Consider the following 25,524-nt stretch of genomic DNA (forward strand, 5'->3'; position numbering starts at 1 on the left):
CTTCGGCTCAAGTCCCTACTCAGTGAGGAGCCTGCTTCTCCCTCTCCCTCTCCCTCTGCCTGCCACTCCCCCTGCTTGTACTCCTCCTCTCTCTCTATCAAATAAATAAATAATATCTTTAAAAAAATTTTAGACAAATACTATTTTTTAAAACCCCACAGAACTGTTGAAGCATAAATTTTTTAAAAAGCAATTATTTATGCATGTTCTTACAATCAGAAGAATTATCCAAGTGTTAAGTAATCCTCTAAGAGTTTAATTTGACAATATCACAAATGTTTGGTAAAACTCTAAGGCCCAATTGGTTTGCAATGATTTTGCATTTATACTCACAGAAACATGATAAAAGTCATATTTAAATTCAGTAGCTCTTAAGAATTTTTTAGCAGACTCCTAAAATTGACACTGATCTTCCCATTAATCTCATTAATATATGTTAACCTCTCCCGATGGCATAAATATTGTCGGTTTAGACTTCAGCTATATACTAATTATAAATAAAATATGTGTCATCTTCATTATTCAGACGAATAAAGGAATAAAGAATAAGAACTGTGTAAGAAATTGAGAGCCTCTAATACCCATGTCAATGTTTGTAAGCTGTAGACCAATGTAGTCCAATAGAAATCTATGCTAGCCACACGGTAATTTTAAAGTTTCTAGTAGCCACATTGAAAAAAAAAAGTAAAAAGAAATGGGTCAAATACATTTTAATATATTTTACTTGATTCCATATAACAAAATGTTATCATTCAACAAGTAATTAAATAATTATTGAGATAGTCTACATCCATCTAAGTCTTCAAAATCTGGTGTGTATTTTACACTTGGACATCCCAGTCTAGACTAGCCACCTTCCAAGTGCTCAACAGCAACAATTACCATACTGAACAGTGTAGATCTAGATCAATGTTTACCAAATTTTTTTGATTGAGCATCCCATCTGTAAAAATTTTTAGCACACACTTCCAGTTTTCCTATGTGTATTTATGTATAAATTACAGCTGACCCTTGAATAACTCAGAGGTTAAGGGTGCTGACCTGCCCTCCCCCACAGTCAAAAAACCATGTATAACTTTGACTCCCCAAAAACTTAACTATTGATAGCCTACTGCTGACCAGAAGCTTTAGTGATAACATAGTCAATTAACACATACTTTCTATGTTATATGTATTACATACTGCATTCTTACAATAAAGTAACCTAGAGAAAAGAAAATGTTAAGAAAATCTTAAGAGAAAATACATTTACAATACTGTACTGTATTTATCAATACTGTAAGTTTACATCTGTTTGTGAGATGAATTATGTCAGTACCTACAGCAATATTATATGATACAAAACACTGTAGATGTTATCTGTATTATACCAGACATCAAAAATGAAAAGACAATGTGAAAAAGAAACTCCTATTTACTTACAGGTATAACGATTCATGCATAGAAAACAAAGAAGCAGCAATATGATTGCCTTGTGGTAACCTAGTATAATCAATATGAATGGTTATAAAATTTTTATGGCATACAGTATTAGTGATATTCCTAATACAATACTGGAAACATTGTTACTTAAAAAAAAACACCTATGATGATAGGCTGACAGTTCCTCCAATTAATGTGAGAGGGCACACTGTATGATAATGTAGTTCTTTGAAAGCAAAGTTATAAAAAAGTAAGAGAACTAACACACTATAATTTTATACTGTATTAAAAATCACTAACTTCATGCCTATCTAAGGATAGGCTATCCACTTCCATACAAGACATATACACAATGTTCAACATGATGAATACTTAGGTGATGATAATGACAATACAAAAACATCTCATACAATTCTTTCTGTACAGGCATCAGATTTTCAATGAAGACATTTGCATACACAACAGATAAGTTTTTTAACTGTACAACATAATGATTATTTACTATCCATTAAGTGGAAATGGTTCATCATAAAGGTCTTCACCCTTATCTATCCATTATTTATTATCCATTAAGTGGAAATGGTTCATCATAAAGGTCTTCACCCTTGTCTTCATGTTAAACAGGATGAGGAGAGGGAGGAAGATGAAAGGTTGGCCACGTTGTCTCAGGAATGGCAGAGGTGGAAGAAATGGAGGAGGCGGAAGAGGCAGACACACTCAGTGTAACTCTAGCATTGTAATTTCTGTCTTTCTTGCTTTTACATCTCTAAAAATGTTATTCTACAGTGCCAATCCTTCTGATCCTTCCTCCACCATTTGCTTCAGAGTCAGTGCTCATACCAAGGTCCATGTCTTTAAAGGAGTTAAAAGTAGTCTTAAATAACCAGAATCCTTCTGCCAGATTGTCTAATGTCAATTTGTTTTCTGGCACTTCTTCCTCTATGTCTTGTTCCTCATCATCTGGCACTGGTTTGGAAACACTCATCTCCAACAAGTCATCTTCTGTTAATTCCTCTGGTGTGGTGTCTATTACCTCTTGGGTTTCTCCAAGATCTACGTCTTGAAATCCTTCACCTCTGGCCTTTTTTCCCCCATATCCACAATCTCATGATTTCTTTGACTGGTTCTATCATAAATCCTGTGAAGTTATGCACAACATCTGGACAGTTTTCTTCAGGAGGAATTTATGGTTTCAGAAGCTTGATGGCTTTCATGGCTTTTTCTATACCAATGATGGCATCTTCAATGAGATACTTCTTTCAGACTTTCAAGATGTTCTATCAGGGTTCTTCCATAGGGCTGACAATCCTTTACATAGAGTACTGTTATAATGAATTTTAAAGGTCAATATGACCTCCTGATCTTGAGGCTAAATTAGAGATGTCATGTTTGGGGGCAAATAGACCACTTCAACACCTTCAGTAGATGAGTTCAGAGGGTTTTGGGTGGCTGGGGCATTGTCTAATACCAAAAGTACTTTAAAAGGCACTCCCTTACTGGCAAGGTACTTCCTGACTTCAGGGACAAAGCACTGATGGAAAGAATCCAGAATAAGAGTTCTTGTTATCCAGGCCTTCTTGGTGTACAACCAAAAGACTGGCAGCTGGTGTTTATCTTTTCCTTCAAGGCTTAGGAGTTGGCAGCTTTATAGATAAGGGCAGTCCTGATCATAAACTGAATTGCATTTGCACAGAAGAGTAGAATTAGCCTATCTCTTCCTGCCTTAAATCCTGGTGCTCACTTCTCTTCCTTTCTAATAAATGTCCTTTGTGACATCTTTTTCCAGAATAGTGCACTTTTGTCTTCATTAAAAGCCTGTTCAGGCAGATATCCTTTCTCCTCAAATGATTTTCTTAATGGTGTCTGGGAACTAGTCTGATGCCTCTTAGTTGGAAGAAGCCACTTCTCCTGTTATCTTGACATTTTTAAAGCCAAACCTCTTTCTAAAATTATCAAACCATCCTTTGCTGACATTAAACTCTCTGGCTTTAGATCCTTCATCTTCCTTTTGCTTTAAGTTGTCACATAATGACTTTGCTTTTTCTTGAATCACATTAGTCTATAAATATGTCTTTATTATAGCAATCCTGCACATTCAATATGAAATAAAAAGGTATGTGCTTTTTAGCACAAGACTTTCATGCCCGGTGGCATAGGTGCACTGACAGCTTCACTAATTTTTCTTCTCCTTTTTTTATAATGGTTCTTATGCTGGATTATCTTGAAATGGCTGGCAACCACAGCTACAGACCTCAATCTATAGTACATATCAAGCAATTTGTCTTGCAACGTCATGACTTTTCTGTATCTTGGGAACACTTGCAGAATCACTAGTGGCATTTTGTATGGGTCCTAGGTGTTATTCAATGTTGATGATATTGCACTAAACACAATTAAAAATACATGAGAACCAAGAGACCACTTTTTAGTGTGATAAGCAATTTACTGGAGATGAACTGCTCTTCAGATGATTAGCATCTGGAAAGTCCTAGTAGGACTTTCTCTGGGGAAGAAGGCATTGACAAGTGCCAACACATGGTGTTTTACAGATACTCACAGTACTTGAGATCACCACAATAGCAATGAGGTGGTAATGAAATTATTATAGTAATATAGTATGTACTACAGTTATTTGCAGTTATGATTTAATACTGCAACTTTATATCTGTCTGTATTTCTCTCAATTGCAAATGTTGTCATGTACAGTCTATTAAGTGTTTCTGTGTATAAGTTTGGTAAGTTTTAACTTTTTATAATAGATTTGTGTACATTTTATGGTAGTATATGATAAAATAAACTACTATGTACATATTTAATGCATTCATGAAACACCTTTTTCTTAAAGTTTTTCAGTATTTCTAGGCTACACAGTTTGTAACTTTTTCCAAACTGTCACAAATCTCCAAAATATTCATTGAAAAAAAGCTGTGTATCAATGAACACACACAGTTCTAACTCCTATTGTTCAAGGGTCAACTGTATATGCGTATACTATTATCATTAGATAATATTTCAAGATATGAAATGTACTTAAGGTAAGGCATTCTACATTAAGTGGGCATATGAACCACATGAAAGCTTCTTAAAATCTAGATTCCTGAATTCCATTCCTGGAGATTCTGATTCAATAGGAGTTAGATGAAGGCCAGAAATAAGCATTTTAAACAAACTTCTAGGTGATCCTGATGTAAGTGGTACAAGATCATACTTGCAAAAACACTGCTATAGACCTTATTTCTCAAATTGTGATTCATAAACATCCACAAACTTGTGAAAGAATGAAGGTACCCTAATTTTTCCTCTAACCAGAGTTCATTTCTAGCATGGGGGGAGAAAAAACCAAGATAAAAAGAAAACAAGGATAGGTGTTACAAAATATATCAACTATAGAATAATGCTTCTTTTAGTAGCCTTCAGAAGTGCATGACCATAATGTGAGTGCCACAAAGTTTTCAACATCATTTACTGTTCTATTTTTTAAATGCACTTCTACAAAAAGATAATACTATTAGTACAAATCTGACATTAATACCAAAGTAACAATTAATTCTAATCCAAATCCAAATAAGTTAGAAAATCAGCTAAATGATATCCCAGAAGTGTAAAAACTTTATTTTTAGGATAACTGTTCCTGCTTGCCTGGCTTGTTGGAATCTAAGCCAAAGCTACCTTGCACAATTAGGAGTAACAATAATATAGGGAAGGTAAGTCAGAGGATCAAAATGATAAAGTCTTAGAACATGTTTAGTCCATCTCAAATTCATTTAATTGTGGACTTAATCATCAGATTTTCTACATAGATAAAATTTAGAATTATACTGAGACATGTTAAACTTTATTTTGTTCCTGTTATCAAAAAAATAGTATACACTGACATTATTATAAAAAAATTATACATGACAGAGTGTGTTACCTCTGTTAAGGAAAAAAAAAGCACTGAACCCATCTTCTCCACTCCTCCCAAATTAATACATTTTCCTTATTTTTGGACCAATAAGACTATGGCCACCACTTCTGTGCTAGTCCCTTCTATATTTGCAGATGCAGAAAATAGAGCTACTATGTCTGATTTTAGTATGAGAATAGTGTCAAAACCAACCCCAGCCAAGGAATCCCTTCTGAAAAAACTCAAAATCTATAAGAAGTATATTGGATATGTTTGGGTTATTTCATTTAGATTTTATGAAGAAAAAAACAATTCTGAAGTAATTTAATTCTTCATTTTACAATAAAAAACACAAATAAGTTCCCTGTCCAAGGTCATCCCAGATAACACTGCATCCAAGCATAGAAGTCTTATCTCTTGGCTTTTATTCCAGTATTCTACTTCAATATGATGCTTTTGTCATCTTGTTAGATAAAATGTAAGATAGACATCAAATTTAAGAAATAATACTGGGCGCCTGGGTGGCTCAGTTGGTTAAGCGACTGCCTTCGGCTCAGGTCATGATCCTGGAGTCCCTGGATCGAGTCCCTGGATCGAGTCCCGCATCAGGCTCCCTGCTCGACAGGGAGTCTGCTTCTCCCTCTGACCCTCCCTCGTCATGTGATTTCTCTCTCATTCTCTCTCTCTCAAATAAATACATAAAATCTTTAAAAAAAACATGTTATTAAGAAATAATACTGGGCATATTTTTTAACCTGCTATAAACAGTCTATAAGAGAATGAACAAAGTAATTGGATGATATGTTAATGATTACTAATATTATAGAAAGTAATTGCCTAACTTTGGCTCCAAAGAGATACTGGTATTCAGTGAAGAGAAAGGCACATAGACTCAGGAGACATAAACACAGGGAAAAAAAAAAGAGGAAAATAATAGGACTGAGAACAAAAAGTCTCACATTTGTTTAATATTCAAAATCTTTTCTGATGATGCTTCATACTGCAATGAAGCAGAAGTCATGAGAAAATACAGAATTGATTATTTGTTTCATTGACTATGAATGCTGTCTATCTCAACATGGGTGTGTTGACTGAATTGATAAAATTAGTTAAGGTGAGGAATCATAAAAAAAGTAAATTACACAATTTATTTTACCTTAAAACATATAAATGAATATCTATTCACCAATCTTTTGATACGCAACTAAGGCTTTTCTCTGAGTATGGGTCTTCTGACTGGAGCTAGCATCAGGTTTCTTTCATAACATACCACTACACAGTTACCCATAAGTTCTTATGAAACAATCATTAGAAAAGATTTTACCCCATATATATATAATCTAGTCATACCTAATTTAAAAACAATTTTTAGTGACTCAACTTTATAATCTTTTTTAGTCTCAATATAAATGAATTTTTCACTCTTATTTCAAGAATTTTTAACATTTAATTCAGTAATTATAATAAAAAGTTCTATTGGCATAAACTGGCTTCGAATATATACAACTGATTCTTGGAAGCATAAATGTCAACTGCTGGGAAAGAAGTATGCTAGAGAGTAGCCTAGCACTCTAGGGGCAAAGGTTTAGTATACAGTTGATCCTTGAACAACATAGGTTTAAACTATGTGGGTCCACTTAAATGAGGGTGTTTTTAATAGTACAATACTGTAAATGTATTTTTTCTTCCTTATTTCTTTTTCTTCCTATTTGTATGTTTTATTCCTACAAGACAGCCAGGGGTGACGAGGGCAGGAAGCCACCAGCCAGAGTAAGGGACCTTCCTCTGGCAGGAAGTACAAGCTGGTTTCCAGGCAAATCCTCACGGTTGCCAGGTGGAAGACTCCAGGGGATGGTGTTGGTGGGCTTGGGTGGGGGATGCACACTTGTGGAGCTAGAGGTAGCAGGGAAGGTTCTCCTCTACTACCAGGGCTCTTCCATGAGACCACACTGCTTAACCATAGAGCTGTTCTTATCAATGAAGAACTTGGTGAAGTTCCACTTGGTGGTATTTTCTAAGATTCTTCTCCCCTTGGGCTGGACTTGAATCCACTTCCACAGCAGGTGGTCGTTGTCTCCATTCTCACAGACGTTGCACATATAAAGTTTGATGTTATATCCGGCAGCAAATTCATAGTCTCTGCAGAAATCCCTGGGTTTTGCTCCCTGAACTACTTGCAAGGGAAAGCCAGGATCTGTAAATATCAGTTAGAATATAGGGCATGCCGGTCAACCAACTAAGTATATTTTACATCTGTTTACCTCACTGTGAGGCCACATTGGTGATGATGCACACGAAGCCCCAGTGCTTGTCCAGGTTAATTATGCTGCCCTTGATGTCCCTGGCTGACAACTCATGCATGGAATGAGCATAGTGCCAGACTTCCCAGGATGTGCACACGATACCAGCCAGGTTGGTGATGGGTAGGGCCCCACATAGCAGCACAGTCTTCCTTTCTTATGATTCTCTTAATAACATTTCTTGTAGCTTACTTTGTTGTAATACAGTATATAATACATATAACATACAAAATAAGTATTGATCAACTATTTATGTTATCATTAAGGCTTCCGGTCAACAGTAGGCTATTAGTAAATTTGGGGGGAGTCAAAAGTTATATGCAGTTTTTTGACTAGGTCGATGCTCCTAACTTATGTTTTCAAGTATGTTTTCCATACTACATTATGGACATATGTCAGTGTGTTTTACAGAGGCAATTGAGAAGATAGGTTATGCTAGTGAACTGGTTAAGGGTAAGTCATTTAAATGTGAATGACTATCTTGTATTCTTTAAATTTTGGCATTTATCTTATTTCATCCATTTTATTATCATGTCTTTCTACCTTTCCACATAAAAGTTTTTAAGATCAGGAATGATTTTTTTCCTTACTCCAAAGCCTAGAAATACACCTGGCTACAGGAGGAGCTTTATGTATGCTTATTGCAACAATGAAAGAAGTGAAATCTCTCAATAACTCATCAAATTGTCTAAATGTCTCATAAATTTTCCTTTACAAAAAGGCAGTAAGAATATCCACATCTTGTTATATGAAATAGAAGTGTCCTGATATACAGAAATTCCTTAAGTCAGAAATATTGGGAACTACATTCTGAGTAGATACAATAAAGTATAGTGAAGAAATGATACTGAGGAAAATGGCCCTTAGAAGAGTGGTAACTATGGCAGGGCATGACAAGTGTTCTTAGCCAAAGTCACCAAATTCCAAACTCATCATTTCACTTAAGTTTTACCATATTAGAATTTAAAAAGTCATCAGTAATACATTTGACAGGTCTAAAATAATCTTCAAAAAATCTATAGCTAATGATAGTTTACTTTGAGTTTGATATCTGGTTTATCAATTCTATATCTAAAATACTGATTTAGGAAAAAAGATGATAACTAATGTGGCCTCCTAAGGACAGGATACAAAACTACGTAGGGAAAAAAAGTGTAATGTATAAGGTACTTATATCCTGATAGAAGATGATTTTAAAGGATTAGGAACTTCTGTTTTCCAGGCTGGCAGTTAAGGTGCTTGGAAGTTGTTTATTTAATGTTAAAATTGTAGTTCACTACCTAAGTAAATAATGTGGCATTTAAAGTCTTGACAGAAGAAGAAAATTGACTTCATTTACAAAAATATGAAATATCTCCCCTTTAACCTGCTGGTCTGATTACTTATGTAATTTCTATAATTACTTTAAACGCATTTTAACAAACCCTTTAGAAATTTCATATATAAATGCATTAATGTACACTTACTACTAATACAGTCCCAAATTTCTAAAAGTTCTATCTTAAAGAATAAATGAAAAAATATTAAAAGAAAATAAATATGGGTTCTCTCTGCACATCTGAACATAGTATTTTTTATAATGTACTATAAATGCCTGTCTCAAATATGTTACCCCTTTCTAGAGAAGAAGCTCTTCCTTATTTTATTTATTATCATATCTCCGGTCCCAGGTCAAGAGTGAGTATCCATTAAATTTTCATAGAATGAATAAATTAATGAATTAATATTTCATTTGGGATCAATTTCTTCTTATGATATTCTAATTATACCTCCCACAAACTTTATCTCACACCAAAGGTACAAATAACAATGACAAAATAAAAGAACTTGATGTTTAAATGTGCATTTTCCACACTTTAGAAGTTATTTACTGATGGTTGAGCAATCATATCCTCAATACTGTTTAAAAATTCAATTAGTGGGCGCCTGGGTGGCTCAGTCGTTAAGCGTCTGCCTTCGGCTCAGGTCATGATCTCAGGGTCCTGGGATCGAGTCCCACATCGGGCTCCTTGCTCTGCAGGAAGCCTGCTTCTCCCTCTCCCACTCCCCCTGCTTGTGTTCCTGCTCTCGCTGTCTCTCTCTCTGTCAAATAAATAAATAAAATCTTTAAAAAAATAAAAAAAATAAAAAAAAAAATAAAAATTCAATTAGTGATTCTAGTTCCAGCAGGATGAAATAAAGACCAGATTCAGAGAGTGGCTTCACGATGTCAGTGTAGGAAAATCCTGAATTTACTTCCTTCCACTAGACACATCAAATACATAGTTACATATGAATCAATTCCCTCTCAAAATGTCCTGAAAACTAGCTGAAGGGCTCCTCTACAATCTAGGATAAAGGGCCACATTGAGACCACTAGGAGAGGCAGAGATGTGGTCTTGGCCCCCTCACACTTCCCTACTTACAAGCACTGACCCACAATTGGGAGAGATCTCAACAGTATAGAATTCTGCCCTCATAAAAGAAAGATTTGTACCCCACTTTAGGAACTCCAATCCTCAAGATCTACTCCTGAGAGATGAGCCCCAAAACATCTGCCTCTGAAAACCAACAGGGCTTATACCCAGAAGACCTGGAAGACTATGGAGAATGGAAAGTCCACTCTTGAAGGGCTTATGCACAGACTCACCCTTGGACCCAACACAAAAGCAGCAGTTTGAAAAGCACCTAGATAATATGCGAAGGAGATTCATGAATAAATCTTCAAACATCTGCCGAAGATGCAGGAGTCTAGTAGGACTTTCCCTGGGGAAGAAGGCATTGACAAGTGCCATTTTTGGATGCTTATTCCACCTTACTAGCACTGAGGCTGGTGGGTGCCATTTTTGTGCTTATTCTACCTTGCTAGTACAGACAGCCTTGCCGCACATCCATGTTCCCCTGCAGCCCCAGTGAAGCTGGTAGGAGTGTGCAGTCCACATAGGGGATGCCTCTTGGACACACTTGGCTATGGTGGTCAAGGGAGCTTGTACTGCTGGGCACCATAGAAATGAAATAACTGGAGAGACAGTTCTTAGTAGGCTACCAATCCCAGGGCATGGCATAGCTAGCAGACAGAAACTCATCCTCAGTCTTCCTGTGAAAAAGGCCTAATTATTCTAGAACTTCAGCCTGAGGGGTAGGCTTCAGGTTTACCACACATCTAGAGGCTATGGAGGAGCTCTCAAGGGAACACAGGCTGGGGGATGTCAAAATTTGCACTCTCACATGGCATCATTATGCTTACCCCATCTCCTAAAAAGAAGCTACACACTTATCCTGAGCCCTATTTTTTGTGACTGTCACCAAGAGGACAACTCCAAATCACCTTGTCTAGAGACCAGTAGGGGTTATGACGGCAGTCTCACATGACCGCATATATTTCCTTCTTTAAAAGCTGCTGCCTTCAAATCAGCCTGAAACTGGTGCTGACTGAGATCCTTCCCTTTCGAACACTGACAGAACTTGGCACAATCTCAACAAATGGGACCTATCTAGAATAAATCAGGAGGCTTACGCAATCACAAAAGTTCGAGACACAACCAAGAACTAGGGCAAGGTTGAACTATAAAGTTCATCACCTATACAAGGAGACTCCTTCAAAACTGAGAGAAGCAGCTATTTCTCTAATACATAGAAATAAATAAAAAAGAAAATCAAAACGAGGAAACAGAGGAATATGTTCCAACTGAAAGAACAAAATAACCACCCCCTGCAAAAAAATCTTAACGAATCAGAGATAAGTAATTTACATAATAAAGTATTCAAAATAATAGTCATAAAGATCTTCAGTGAGCTTGGGAGAAAAATGAATGAACACAGTGAAAACATCAACAAAGGGACAGGAAACATAGGAAAATACCAAACAGAAGTAACAGAAAAATATAAAATAACTGAACTGAAAAATAACTACAGAGGTTCAAAAATAGATTGAAGAAAGGCACAAAAAACTTATCTGAAAAAATAATTGTTGAAAAGTTCCCTAACCTGACAAAGGAATGAGACAACTAGATCCAGGAAGAACAGAGAGTTCCAAATAAAATGAACTGAAAGAGATCCACACCAAGACAATTAAAATGTCAAAAACTAAAGATAAAGTCCACTCTCACCACCGCTATTTAACATAATAGTGGAAGTCCTAGCCACAGCAGACAACAAAAAGAAATAAAATGCATCCAAATTGGCAAGGAAGAAGTCAAACTTTCACTATTTGCAGATGACATAATAGTATATATAGAAAACCCAAAAGAATCAACCAAAAAAAAACTGTTAGAACTAATAAATGAATTCAGTAGAGTCACAAGATACAAAATCAACATACAGAAATTAGTTGCATTTCTATACACCAATAATGCAGCAGCAGAAAGAGAAATGAAGGAATCAATTCCATTTACAACTGCACCAAAAACAATAATATACCTAGGAATAGACCTAACCAAAGAGCTGAAAGACCTATACTTTGAAATATAGAAAACACTGATGAAAGAAACTGAGGAAGACACAAAGAAATGGAAAAACATTCCATGCTCATGGATTGGAAGAACAAATATTGTTAAAATGTTTATACTACCCAAAGCAATCTATACATTCAATGCAATCCCTATCAAAATAACACTAGCATTTTTCAGAGCTGGAGCAAACAATTCCAAAATCTGTGTGTAACCAGAAAAGACCCCCGAATAGACAAAGGAATGTTGAAAAAGAAAACCAGGCAGCAACTTCCTAAACCTCAGCTGCAGCAACTTCTTGCTAGACATGTTTCCACAGGCAAGGGAAACAAAAGTAAAAATGAACTATTGGAACTTCATCAGGATAAAAAACTTTTGCACAGCAAAGGAAACAATCAACACAACTAAAGGCAGCCCTTGCAATGGCAGAAGATATCTGCAAATGATATCAGATAAAGGGCTAAAACCCAAAATCTATAAAGAACTTATCAAACTCAACACCCAAAAACCAAAAAATCCAGTCAAGAAATGAGCAGAAGACCTTAACAGACATTTGATCTAAGGCTTTTGGACATGTACCATAGGGATGAGGCTCCTTTACCTAACAAGATTTTATACAAGTGTCAAATATGTCTTGGTATCAAGATCCTCCTAAGGAAGTCTTTTTAAAAAATTGTTCATTGCTATATTAAATCTCCAACCAGAAACTTCAACTAAAACACGGCTCAAATATGTGACTGCTTTTCTAGATGGGACGAATCTACAGTCTGATCTAGAGGGCCAGAGTTTTTGTGGATTTGTCTATAATAGCATCTTAAAATGTTCTGTCAACTACAATTCCTAATCTTTTAGCCTTCTGAAATTTTAGTCAATTAATCAATATATAAGAATTGACCATATGTCTAGCATTAATCCATATTTCCTGTATAAGAAAATTTATGAACATTTTTTCAACGTGTAAAAAAATTACAAAGTGTATTAGATAATTGCTTACTCTAAGCACTGGATTTACAAGTAGACAGTTGCATACATAGTGTGATTAATGGCTACTATGAAGATTTCAGAAGCGTGCATATGCACGTGCGCACACACACGCATGCACACACCTCCCCACCAAAAACTGTATGACTTCATTTCTTGTTTGATCTGCATATAGTACCAGAAGAATATGTTTCATACCACCAGTCACTTAAATCTTTAGTAAATTGGCTGATTAGATACTCTTTTCCTGAGAAAAGATTTAATAAGAGACACAGGGAGAGATCATGAAAACAGTGAGGATAGGAGGGAATAGATATGGAAAAGGAAGTAGAAATAATAAAATTAAACATTGTGTAATACAGTAACTCAGAGTAGGCCTTCATTAGATTCTTACTTTACTGGAAGCAATTTTATAATCAAGTTACATACTACAGAACAGATATAGCTGGATCCAATATCATCAACCTATTATAATTAAAATTTTAAGTTATGTTTTTATTGAGATGGCTGAAAGATGAACAAGGAGAAAGCTTACAACCTTTTAGGAGAAAGACGAAAAATAGTAGTGTAAATAACAGGCAGAATTCCAAGGGTAAGAATAAAATATAACTGTTTCATATATAGTAACAATATGGCTAAAGTTTATTCTTTACTAATAACAATTTATCTATTGGCTTGGCAAACATTAAATTCTAAAATTTTTCACTTTTGACAAGATAAGGCAATACAAGAAAAATACAAAAAGAAAAAGGAGTCAAGACTTTGTTAATTAAAGAGCTTTTATATAGAAGGGTGAGTAAGCTCTCCTCGATGCCCTAATAAAGGGAATTAGAACCAGCAACAAAACAAATTTGGGCTCAATATAAGAGACGTTACTGAACACATTAGAGTCATTTTTTTTCAAAAGAGAAAAAGAAAAGCAATGAATTTTTTCTAAGTATTTGATTAGGGAATAGAACACTGCCATTGTTTAAATTGATAGTGAGCTTGCTAGGACTCTGAAGGGAAATAGAGATTAAAAATCAAGAGAAGTATAAACTGGAACAATAAAAAAAAAATTAAAAAAAAAAAAAACCTTCTCTACATAGGAGGAACTTGTCCATGACCACACAGATCAAGAGAGGAAAGTTCTCCAGGTGTGTGTTCATAAGAAGCAAACAACTGAAGCAATGCATGGTCTCTCTATCAGTCAGAATACCTACGTGTAAACAAAAACTAACTCCAGCTTTATTAAGCAAAAAAGGGAGTAAACTGAAGAAATAGTAGGTTAGAAAAACAAATAAAGGCCAGAAAATCAAGCTTAGAAAATACATGGAAACAAAATCAACTCCAAATGGAGCAGGAAAAATAACCATGTTTTAGGGGAACAGCATGGCTTGGCTGCTATCATATATACCTCCATCCTTAGTCCATGGCTGTTGGATCTTGTTACCATTGCTTCCAAAAATGAATCGGAACACTAAAAAAACACACATACACACATAATAAATTTCTACAGTATTATACAGACTCAAGGGCATATTCAATCCTGTCCAAAAGAGATAGAATCCACAATGCAATGGCCTTCAAAACAAACTGCACAAATTTGTCTAGTGTTTCTGCTAATTCTCATTCACGGTACTTCATTTCTTTGTGCCTTTTCTTATTCATTGGAAAATAATTTGTGGTATCTAGTATATTCATCAAAGAATTTATATTATTTCTGTCAGGTGCTCAGAAGCACTTTTAGTCATGGTCTACTTTTTAAAAATACACATTTATAAAAATACACATTTAAGATTTTTTGTACAAGTGATATTTGAATTCAGATTATAAATTTATTCTAAAATCAGCGAATAGCTACTTCTCAGGGAATTTTCTTCAACCCCTGCTTTGTCCAGCCTAACACTTCTTTCTTCCCAGTTTCTAGTCCTCTGCGAATGGGAATGAGTGAGTGTTTTTGTGAGCAATGGGTGGAGGGAGTGCAAGGGTGACTAAGCTCTCTCTAAATGTTTAACAGTTTAATAAAATGCCATTCAAAAAGAAAATATAAAATAAGTACTGAATAAAACATGTACTCATAAAAATGGCTAATTGAAGACATTAATTAATTTCCTGGAGTTATAAAGATGATACTAAAATGATTTCATTAGGAGGGGTGCCTGGGTGACTCAGTTGGTTAAGCATCTGCCTTCGGCTCAGGTCATGATCTCAGAGTCCTGGCATGGAGCCCCGCATCGATCCCCTGCTGAGCAAGGAGGCTGCTTCTCCCTCTCCCTCTGCCTACCATTCCCCCTGCTTGTGCTCTCTCTCTCTCTGTCAAATAAATAAAATCTTTTTAAAAATTTTTTTAAAAATTAAAAATTAAAAAAAATGATTTCATTAGGAGAAGGTAGGTAGCAAACTTTCCTCAACATTTCTAACAGAAGATTCTTATTTAATCAAGGTAATGATTTTAAACATAAATCTACCTAACAGAACTCTAAACTTAAGGAGTCAAATATATTTATTGTGGGAATAAATACATCAAGTACAGTTTTTGTTTCTTTTGTTAGACTAATAATTATTTTTAATAAAATAGTTTCATCCAGATATAGAGGGTCCTTTCTATAAGAGGGTTTAAAACTTTGTTCTGTTTTTTTTTCTTTTTTATTAATGAGGATAATGGCATGTTTTGCAAGTAAGCTTCCTATATTAACCTATTTCTACTCAAAGACAGACATGCTGTACAAAAATCAAGAGTCAACAATGTAAAAGTTTTCAAGTATTTCCATTTTTCAGATTTTAGTATAAAATACTTATGGGTATTTAGCAGAGCAGATGGCTCAAAAAGCTAAATATTTGTAGCTTAGCACTTTAAATAGAAACCATACCCTTTATAATAGACCAACTATAAAAGAATGACTTCTGTGACAACAGACTGTTCTTATGTAACTATTTTGGGGTAGGAAGAAAATCTGTTTTATTTTAACTATTTAAAATAAAACAGAAAGTTTCAAATTAACAGTGCTTTAATTTCTAACTTGTATTTTATCTTACTATTTTGGTATAAAATTCAAGAATGAATATAAAATAGCTAACAACTGGTTTCCTATCACCACTACCATGTCAGTATACCTTTTCAGACAAATTTCACCATTTTAAATGTTCCTTGGAAAATCAGGAGTTACATGGCTATGGCCAGGGCAAAGAGTTCTAATTCCATCTCTGCATAAAGTAACAGCAAATCCATATAAAAGAGTTCTAAAGTTTGTAACCTGTTTCTGACTCCCAGGAGTACAGATTCCAGAAAATCTAATGAGTTGTGTTTTTGTACAATGACAGATCAAGATATTTAGTTAATGCCCCTCCAAGTATAGAATGTCTAATTATATTGAATAAAATACATGCTTTTAAAAACTTATTTAAACATATGGCTGGGATAGTTGGAAACTAAAGAATTAATAAAAGAATACAAGAAAAAAGGAGGCAGAAATCCAGAGAGTTAAAGAGTTCTGGGGCTAGTATCTGCTGAACCCTGATGGCCTACAGTTTAGGCATTAAGAGTCCCATTTATTTTTTTTAAGATTTTATTTATCTACTTGAGAGAGAGAAACAGAGAGCAAGAGAGCACAAGCAGGGAGAGCAGCAGAGGAAGAGGGAGAAGCAGGGTCTCCACTGAGCGGGGAGACCGACATGGGGCTGGATCCCAGAACCCTGGGATCATGACCTGAGCAGAAGGCAGATGCTTAACTGACTGAGCCACCCAGGCACCCAAAGAGTCCCATTTTTAAGGGCCCAGAATTTAGAGTTCAATATGGATGTAAAGTCATATTATATAAAATCCACATACAGGGCGCCTGGGTGGCTCAGTTGGTTAAGCGACTGCCTTTGGCTCAGGTCATGATCCTGGAGTCCCGGGATTGAGTCCTGCATCGGGCTCCCTGCTCAGCAAGGAGTCTGCTTCTCCCTCTGACCCTCCCCCCTCTCATGCTTTCTCTATCATTCTCTCTCAAATAAATAAATAAAATCTTTAAAAAATAATAAAAAATAAAATAAAATCCACATACAAGAATCCCCAAATCATAAACTATAAAAAATAAACAAAAACCCAAACAGGGAGGTGACAGAAATGCATGCCGGAGATCAGGGTAAAATAGAAAGATATAAAAAGAGGGAAAAAGACTCCCCTGAGAATTAATAACCACAAACCAACACTTAAGCAGGCTTATAGCCTAAATTCATACCACTCAAAAATTTGGTGGTTTCAGATTGATACTACCTCCACATGCATTGGCAAATCACCTTTCTTGCAAAAGAATGAATTCCACATATTCAAAAGTCACCAAAACAAACAAAAAAACGACAAGATGTAGAAAAATCAAACTACAGAATCTGACCTGAAAATACTGTAAGTATTAAAATTATTAGGTAATGAACATTAATATACTTAAGAGGCCTAGAGAAAGTACTAAATATAAGAAAGCTGTCTAGGCACCTAAAGGAGCAAGAAAAAGAACAGCAAATAAAGCCTAAGGCCAGCAGAAGAAGGGAAATAATAAAAATTAGAGCATAAATAAACAATATTGAAATTAAAAAAAACTGTAGAAAAGATCAACAAAACTGAGAGCTGGTTCTTTGAAAGAATTAATAAAATTGATAAACCCACAGCCAGACTAATCAAAATGAAAACAGGAAGGACCCAAATAAATAAAATCAAGAATGAAAGAGGAGAGATCACAACAAACACCACAGGAATACAATTACAAGAGAATATTATGAAAAATTATATCCCAATAAACTGGGCAATCGGGAAGAAATGGTCAAATTCCTAGAAACATGTAAACTACCAAAGCTGTAACACGAAGAAATAGAGAATTTGAACAGACCTATGGCTAACAAAGAAACTGAATCAGTAATCAAAAATCTCCCAACAAACAGAAGTCCAGGATCACATGGCTTCACAAGGGAATTCTACTAGACATTTAAAGAAGAGTTATTACCTAGTTGTCTCAAATTTTTCTAAAAAATGGAGGACAGGTCTTAAGAAATGACACAGAATGCAGCAAAAAGAGTCAAAAACGTAGAAATTTCAAAACAAATGTAAAGAGATATGGAGAACAGGTGAGATAATTCCAAATACTATAAAAGTTCCAGAAGAGATAATAAATAGTAAAAGGCCTTTTATGGGATCCTGAAATGTCTTAATGCTCTGGAAGCACAAAGGCAGGAACATATTCAAAATGAAAAACTCATAATGAAAAACTAACTCTGTAGTACTTGACTTCTATGGACTATTAAATTGTAGATGACCAAACTTAACTATGTGTACACTAATGCAATCTTCACCGACTGTCTACTATGGAAATAAGGTTACCAAATATACTGACAAATCTAATAATTCATCACATGATGCAAAAAAGCCAGCATGGGGGCGCTGGGTGGCTCAGTCATTAAGTGTCTGCCTTCGGCTCAGGTCATGATCCCACGGTCCTGGGATTGAGCCCCGCATTGGGATCCCTGCTCGGTGGGAAGCCTGCTTCTCCCTCTCCCACTCCCCCTGCTTGTGTTCCCTCTCTTGCTGTGTCTCTTTCTGTCAAATAAATTAATAAAATCTTAAAAAAAAGGAGGCGTGTACAATAGGGACTATGAGTTAACATAAAAATTTAACTTTTAGTGTTTACTTCCAATCCCCAAATCTACAAGAAATCTTTGTTCCTTTGATCCTCCACCCATTTACCTTCCATAAGTTGAAAATAATACCTTAAATATCACTTCAAGAAGCCTTCATTACAGGATTCCCATATATAGGAAAACCACTTGTCCTCTATAATGAAAACTATGCAAGCTCTGGAACTGGATTTAAATGCTAGTTTCACCCATCGAGATTTGTAGCGTTGAGCAAAATACTTAGTTTCTTTGACCTTTGGTTCCATGCCTATTAAATGGGAATATCACTCAATTCAGGATTGCTGTTAAGTATTAAATGATTTTAAAAATTAATGCCTATAACATAGTAAGCACCCAGAAATATTACTTCTCATTCTCTGTCCTTCCATACACCAGTTACAAACAGAAATATTATCTAGAGTGACTGTCAAGGACAAGATCTCCAGGCAAATGTCATCAAAAATGACTAAAATCACACGTGAAGCAATAAAAAAATACAGTATTAGCTACATGAGAGAGTCCCAGACTTTCTCATTTCAGGATGCCCTTAGTGTCTCAATAATTTTTCATGGCATTCTCAAGTCAAAAGAACTACAGTTCTGTTTATTAAATAGTCAGTTCTAAACAACATATATACATTTTTATGTCCTAACAACTTAGTAGCTATTTTTTAAAACCATAAAAATTAAAAGAAAAATAATATTTTATTTTCATTATTAAGTAACCACATTACTTATAATGGATGGGTATATCCGTTGAGCCCTGCACATATTCTAAAACCTTGAAATCATTATTTTTTTTAGATTTTATTTTTTTTTTTTTTTTGAGAGAGAGAGAAAGAGAGCCCACGTGCACAGACACTGGGGGAAAGGCAGAAGAAGAGGGACAAGCAGACTCCCGCTGAGCAGGAGGCTTGAGGCAGGCTCGAACCCAGGATACTGAGATCATGACCTGAGCCGAAGTCAGACACTTGAGCCACCCAGGTGCCCCAACCTTGGAATCATTATTTAGTGCATGTTAATCAATACTATTGAGTACAACTTAGCTAAAATGCATCTATTTCCATGGATCAAAAACTATTCCTGAAACTAGTTTATAAAAAAAAACTACTTATGACTATTTTAATATTACTTTTCTTCTGTCATTTAAGCTTTGTGACCTTTCATATCTTCCAAACAAGCCTTGGCATACTAACTTTTTTGTCTGCCCACACATCATCCTCCCCCAATATTTTCTTTTAAAAACAATACCAGAATTCTACTTCTGACTAAGATAAAATAACAAAGACTGGATTTTCCCTACTGCCTAAAACAATTAAAAAAGTCAGGCAAAATATATAAAACTATGGTATTAAAACAATGAAACTCAGGCAGTGATGGATGGTGATCCCAGAGAGATGGGAAACAGATGAGCCTTCTGATTATCCCCATTTTAAATCCTTGAGAGAACTTCCAGGTTCCTGGAATAGGAGAAGAATTCAAGGTGGAGCCCAGCCGACTCTGCATTGAGACTGAGTGCAAGGGAACCACATTTAGGAACAAGCCCAAATCCTATGATAAATCCCTATTAAGTTCCTCTTACGACAGCACCCCAGTTCCTCTGGTATACATCCTTCCTTGCTTCAGCAATTAATATGCTTATCAATATTACATGAAGTTGGGGTTTTTATAATTAACTTAACCAGGAGTGATATAGTACATGATATTCTTGGTGATTGCTATCTAGTGGGCTTTCATAAATTAATGTCCTAGCAAAAAATTTAAAAAGTTTTCACTGCTTTTACAATCTTGGTGAGAGATAAGACCAGAATTACAATGTATATAAAAAAAATTTCCTAAGAATCTCTTGTTCCATACCAAGAAAAAGGTAATTGTCACTTTTGTTTGTGAGAAACCATTAACTATTAATGCCCACAAAAGACATAAGCTTTATTTTCCATATATTCCATCTTCTTTACCATTGCTAAACTGATCTTAAATGCAAATTGAATCGTATTATACCCCTACTCAAATTCTCATCTGAGATTAACATACAATAAAATATACAAAGATTGTAGGTGTTGTTTGATAAGTATCAACAATTATACATACTTGTGAAACTGCACCCAAACAAAATATATGATATTCCCATCACCCCAGAAAGTTTCAGCATGACCCTTTTCAGTAAACTTCCTCTCCCCTAGACAATTATTTTCAGATTTCTATCACTATAAATTAGATTACATAATCGTTTTTTCACAACCTTTGCATTATATAATTTACTTAACTTGTTTTTTGGTTTTTAAGATGAGACTGCAACTTTCTACACATAAACCAGATATTTGTACATATTTTTTTCACAGATGGGTCAGTAAATTGTTTATAGTGGTTTGTGAGCAAGTTGGGATTTTTCTTAGCTATATATATTTCTGTTGTGTTCATTTTTAAAATTTTTTTATTATTATGTTCAGTTACCCAACATATAGTACATCATTAGTTTTTGATGTAGTGTTCAATGATTCATTAGTTGTGTATAATACCCAGTGCTCACAAGGATTTTTCTGATAATAACTACTAACTTTTATGGAATATCTGACCTCGTAAGAGGAAATATGCTATATAAACACACACTAGAACATAAAATCATCTCATCAACCAGCACTTTGACTATTCATTCTCCAACCAATAATAATTAAGAGATTGCATAATATCTCTGGAAAAAGATTGCCCAGCAAGTGTCATTAGGTATAGAAAAATATAAAAAGGGATTCATTACTGGATTGATTTGCTCATCACTATTAGTAAAAAATATACTAGTTCTTTATCAGAACTCAACTTTATAACACCACCATCTTTTTTTTAAAATTTTTTTATTGTTATGTTAATCACCATATATTACATCATTTGTTTTTGATGTAGTGTTCCATGATTCATTGTTTGTTCATAACACCCAGTGCTCCATGCAGAATGTGCCCTCTTTAATACCCATCACCAGGCTAACCCATCCCCCTACCCTCCTCCCCTCTAGAACCCTCAGTTTGTTGTTCAGAGTCCATCATCTCTCATGGTTCGTCTCCCCCTCTGACTTACTCCCCTTCATTCTTCCTCTCCTGCTATCTTCTTCTTTTTCTTTTTTCTTAAAATATGTTGCGTTATTTGTTTCAGAAGTACAGATCTGTGATTCAACAGTCTTGCACAATTCACAGCGCTCACCGTAGCACATACCCTCCCCAATGTCTATCACCCAGCCACCCCATCCCTCCCACCCCCAACCACTCCAGTAACACTCAGTTTGTTCCTGAGATTAAGAATTCCTCATATCAGTGAGGTCATATGATACATGTCTTTCTCTGATTGACTTATTTCACTGAGCATAACACCCTCCAGTTCCATCCACGTCGTTGCAAATGGCAAGATCTCATTCCTTTTGATGGCTGCATAATATTCCATTGTGTATATATACCACATCTTCTTTATCCATTCATCTGTCGATGGACATCTTGGCTCTTTCCACAGTTTGGCTATTGTGGACATTGCTGCTATAAACATTGGGGTGCACATACCCCTTCGGGTCCCTACATTTGTATCTTTGGGTTAAATACCCAGTAGTGCAATTGCTGGGTTGAATGGTAGCTCTAATTTCAACTGTTTGAGGAACCTCCATACTGTTTTCCAGAGTGGTTGCAGCAGCTTGCATTCCCACCAACAGTGTAGGAGGGTTCCCCTTTCTCCACATCCCCGCCAACATCTGTCGTTCCCTGACTTGTTAATTTTAGCCATTCTGACGGGTGTGAGGTGGTATCTCATTGAGGTTTTGATTTGGATTTCCCTGATGCAGAGCGATGTTGAGCACTTTTTCATGTGCCTGTTGGCCATCTGGATGTCTTCTTTGGAAAAATGTCTGTTCATGTCTTCTGCCCATTTCTTGATTGGATTATTTGTTCTTTGGGTGTTGAGTTTGATAAGTTCTTTATAGATTTTGGATACTAGCCCTTTATCTGATATGTCATTTGCAAATATTTTCTCCCATTTTGTCGGTTGTCTTTTGGTTTTGTGGACTGTTTCTTTTGCTGTGCAAAAGCTTTTTATCTTGATGAAATCCCAATAGTTCATTTTTGCCCTGGCTTCCCGTGCCTTTGGCGATGTTTCTAGGAAGAAGTTGCTGCGGCTGAGGTTGAAGAGGTTGCTACCTGTGTTCTCCTTTAGGATTTGGATGGACTCCTGTCTCACGTTTAGGTCTTTCAACCATTTGGAGTCTATTTTTGTGTGTGGTGTAAGGAAATGGTCCAGTTTCATTCTTCTGCATGTGGCTGTCCAATTTTCCCAACACCATTTGTTGAAGAGACTGTCTTGTTTCCATTGGACATTCTTTCCTGCTTTGTCAAAGATAAGTTGACCATAGAGTTGAGGGTCCATTTCTGGGCTCTCGATTCTGTTCCATTGATCTACGTGTCTGTTTTTGTGCCAGTACCATACTGTCTTGATGATGACAGCTTTGTAATAGAGCTGGAAGTCCGGAATTGTGATGCCGCCAGCTTTGCTTTTCTTTTTCAATATTCCTCTGGCTATTTGGGGTCTCTTCTGGTTCCATACAAATTTTAGGATTATTTGTTCCATTTCTTTGAAAAAAGTGGATGGTATTTTGATGGGGATTGCATTGAATGTGTAGATTGCTCTAGGTAGCATTGACATCTTCACAATGTTGGTTCTCCCGATCCATGAGCATGGAACGTTTTTCCATTTCTTTGTGTCTTCTTCAATTTCTTTCCTGAGTATTTTATAGTTTTCTGAGTACAGATCCTTTGCCTCTTTGGTTAAATTTATTCCTAGGTATCTTATGGTTTTGGGTGCAATTGTGAATGGGATCGACTCCTTGATTTGTCTTAACACCACCATCTTCTAATTAGAATTTGTTGTGAATTTAATTAAGTTCTGCCTTTTATGAATTTCAAAATTCTTCTACTGTTATGCTGCTACTGACAGATAGCCTCCTGAGAGCCTGGAGTGTTAATTATTCCAAATTTTTCTGGTATAAAGCTGAAAAGAAAGCACTGTAGTACACGTTTAAGAATCATGTATTTTTATTAATTTAACAGAGTAATAAAGCCTATTCCTCTCCCAAAAAAGTGTTTACTTTGTAGCGCTATTTGATGATTTATACTTTCTAATTTTAAAAAGGTTTAGCCATAGCTGTTACTTGTATGTCTTTCAGTTGAAAAAGCTGATTTAGAGCTGATGACAGTATTAGTAATTATGATGCTAAGGACGAGATTTATCAACATGGTACACTGAAATGTTAAGGTAAAGTAAAAATTTTAATAGTAAGTTGTCAGAAGAACTTTAATGACCTATTAAGTGCCACATATGAATTACATGACCATTCTATGATTCTATGCAGAACATTAAAAATTGAAATATTTTCTCCTAAAAAACCTACAGCAAAATTTTAGTCTAACATAAAAAGAAAACCTGGATTTAATATTCTGTATTTACAAAAGAATGTAGAAATGGGATAATTAAAACAATCTGTCCTTTTCACACTTAAAATCATTATTTACAAGGATCTACTACCACAATAAGAGGCACACTGTTTTCTAAAGAATGTAAAGAATGAGAGGGAAAAAAGATTAGCACTAAATAAACACCCAACTAAATCAACACCTAAGAAAGTAACTATATACACCTTAAACTTGACAGTTGTACAACATTTAAGCTTACCAAGTGTCTTAGTCACCTTATGTTGCTGTAACGAAACACCACAGATTAGGTGGCTGAAACAACAGAAACTGATTTTCTCACAGTTCTGGAGAAACTGAAAGTCTGAACTCAGGGTGCCAGCATAGTTGGGTTCTGGTGAGAGCTCTGTCCTTATCTTGCCTGGCCACCTTCTTGCTGTAGCTTCACTTGGTGGCACTCTGATCTCAGACTTCCAGCTTTAATGCTGAAGTATGCACTAGGTTAAACCAATCATCACATTCCAACTCCTTTCCAAAGTGAGCGATCATCTCAGGTATGTTACCTAAGCCAGCCAATACAGAGTGAATCTATGATCTTTCATGGGGAATTCAGAAATATAAAAGCTTTTTTCTTGATCTCAGTAACTTAAAATTGCTGTCCACTCTGTCAGCCTGAAAGAGGGCAGAGTTGAGAAAAGTATGAAAAGTAAACAATCAACTAATCAATCAAAACAAAAAACACAGCTCAAACTCTGATTAAACCATACTTAAAGCCTAACTACCTATGGATAGATGTGTTAAATTCTATAAACCAATATATTCATTTTATTGTTTAAGCCAATTTGAGTTATATTTTGTTGTTTTCTAGATGGTAAAACCATAGTAGATTAACTTCTTCTTAGAATAATAATTTTAGAAAAATCTAAAGATTCAAACTGTCAAACAGAAGAGTAAACAAAAGCAAACTGGCTGATAGAAAACAAAACCATTCTTTTATCATGTCATACTCTATTTTCTGATTTACCATTTGCCACAAATGGTAATTGTGTCATTTAATTAATTTTTCACCTACTAAACAATACCAGCAAGGGATGGGAATATCAAATTTGTATTTACTGGCTATGGTTTATGTTGTATATATATATAATGTCATATCCTTACTTAATGCCTGTCAGCTTTCTTTTTATATGCCAAGAGACAAATAGAAAGCAATTATTAACTCTTACTGCAACATTCTGGAATTGTGTTGAAAATTAATTCATTTTCCTATCTTTGACAGTTAGAAGTGTTCCTGATGCCAGGGCTCTACTCAACAAAGAGACCAGAGAGAGCCCAACTCCTCTAAATTTGGGAAAGTGTTTTATAATAATATTTATGAAGTTTTGTTTTGTTTCGTTTCATCTTAGGAGTTGTTATACAACACAAAGAAAGCTGAGACAAAAAGTA

At 35.4% G+C, this 25,524-nt stretch overlaps 1 protein-coding gene and 1 pseudogene across 11 annotated transcripts in view; both read right to left on the reverse strand.

The window, feature by feature from the left end:
- The window catches only part of GPHN (gephyrin), a 624,840-nt gene that overhangs the window by 444,706 nt on the left and 154,610 nt on the right, over positions 1 to 25,524 (reverse strand). The gene's annotated exons all lie outside the window — the stretch shown is intronic.
- On the reverse strand, positions 7,202 to 18,910 carry LOC118357046 (annotated as a pseudogene).

The sequence above is a fragment of the Zalophus californianus genome, chromosome 6 (genome assembly GCF_009762305.2).
Source record: "Zalophus californianus isolate mZalCal1 chromosome 6, mZalCal1.pri.v2, whole genome shotgun sequence".
Taxonomy (NCBI): Eukaryota; Metazoa; Chordata; class Mammalia; order Carnivora; family Otariidae; genus Zalophus; species Zalophus californianus.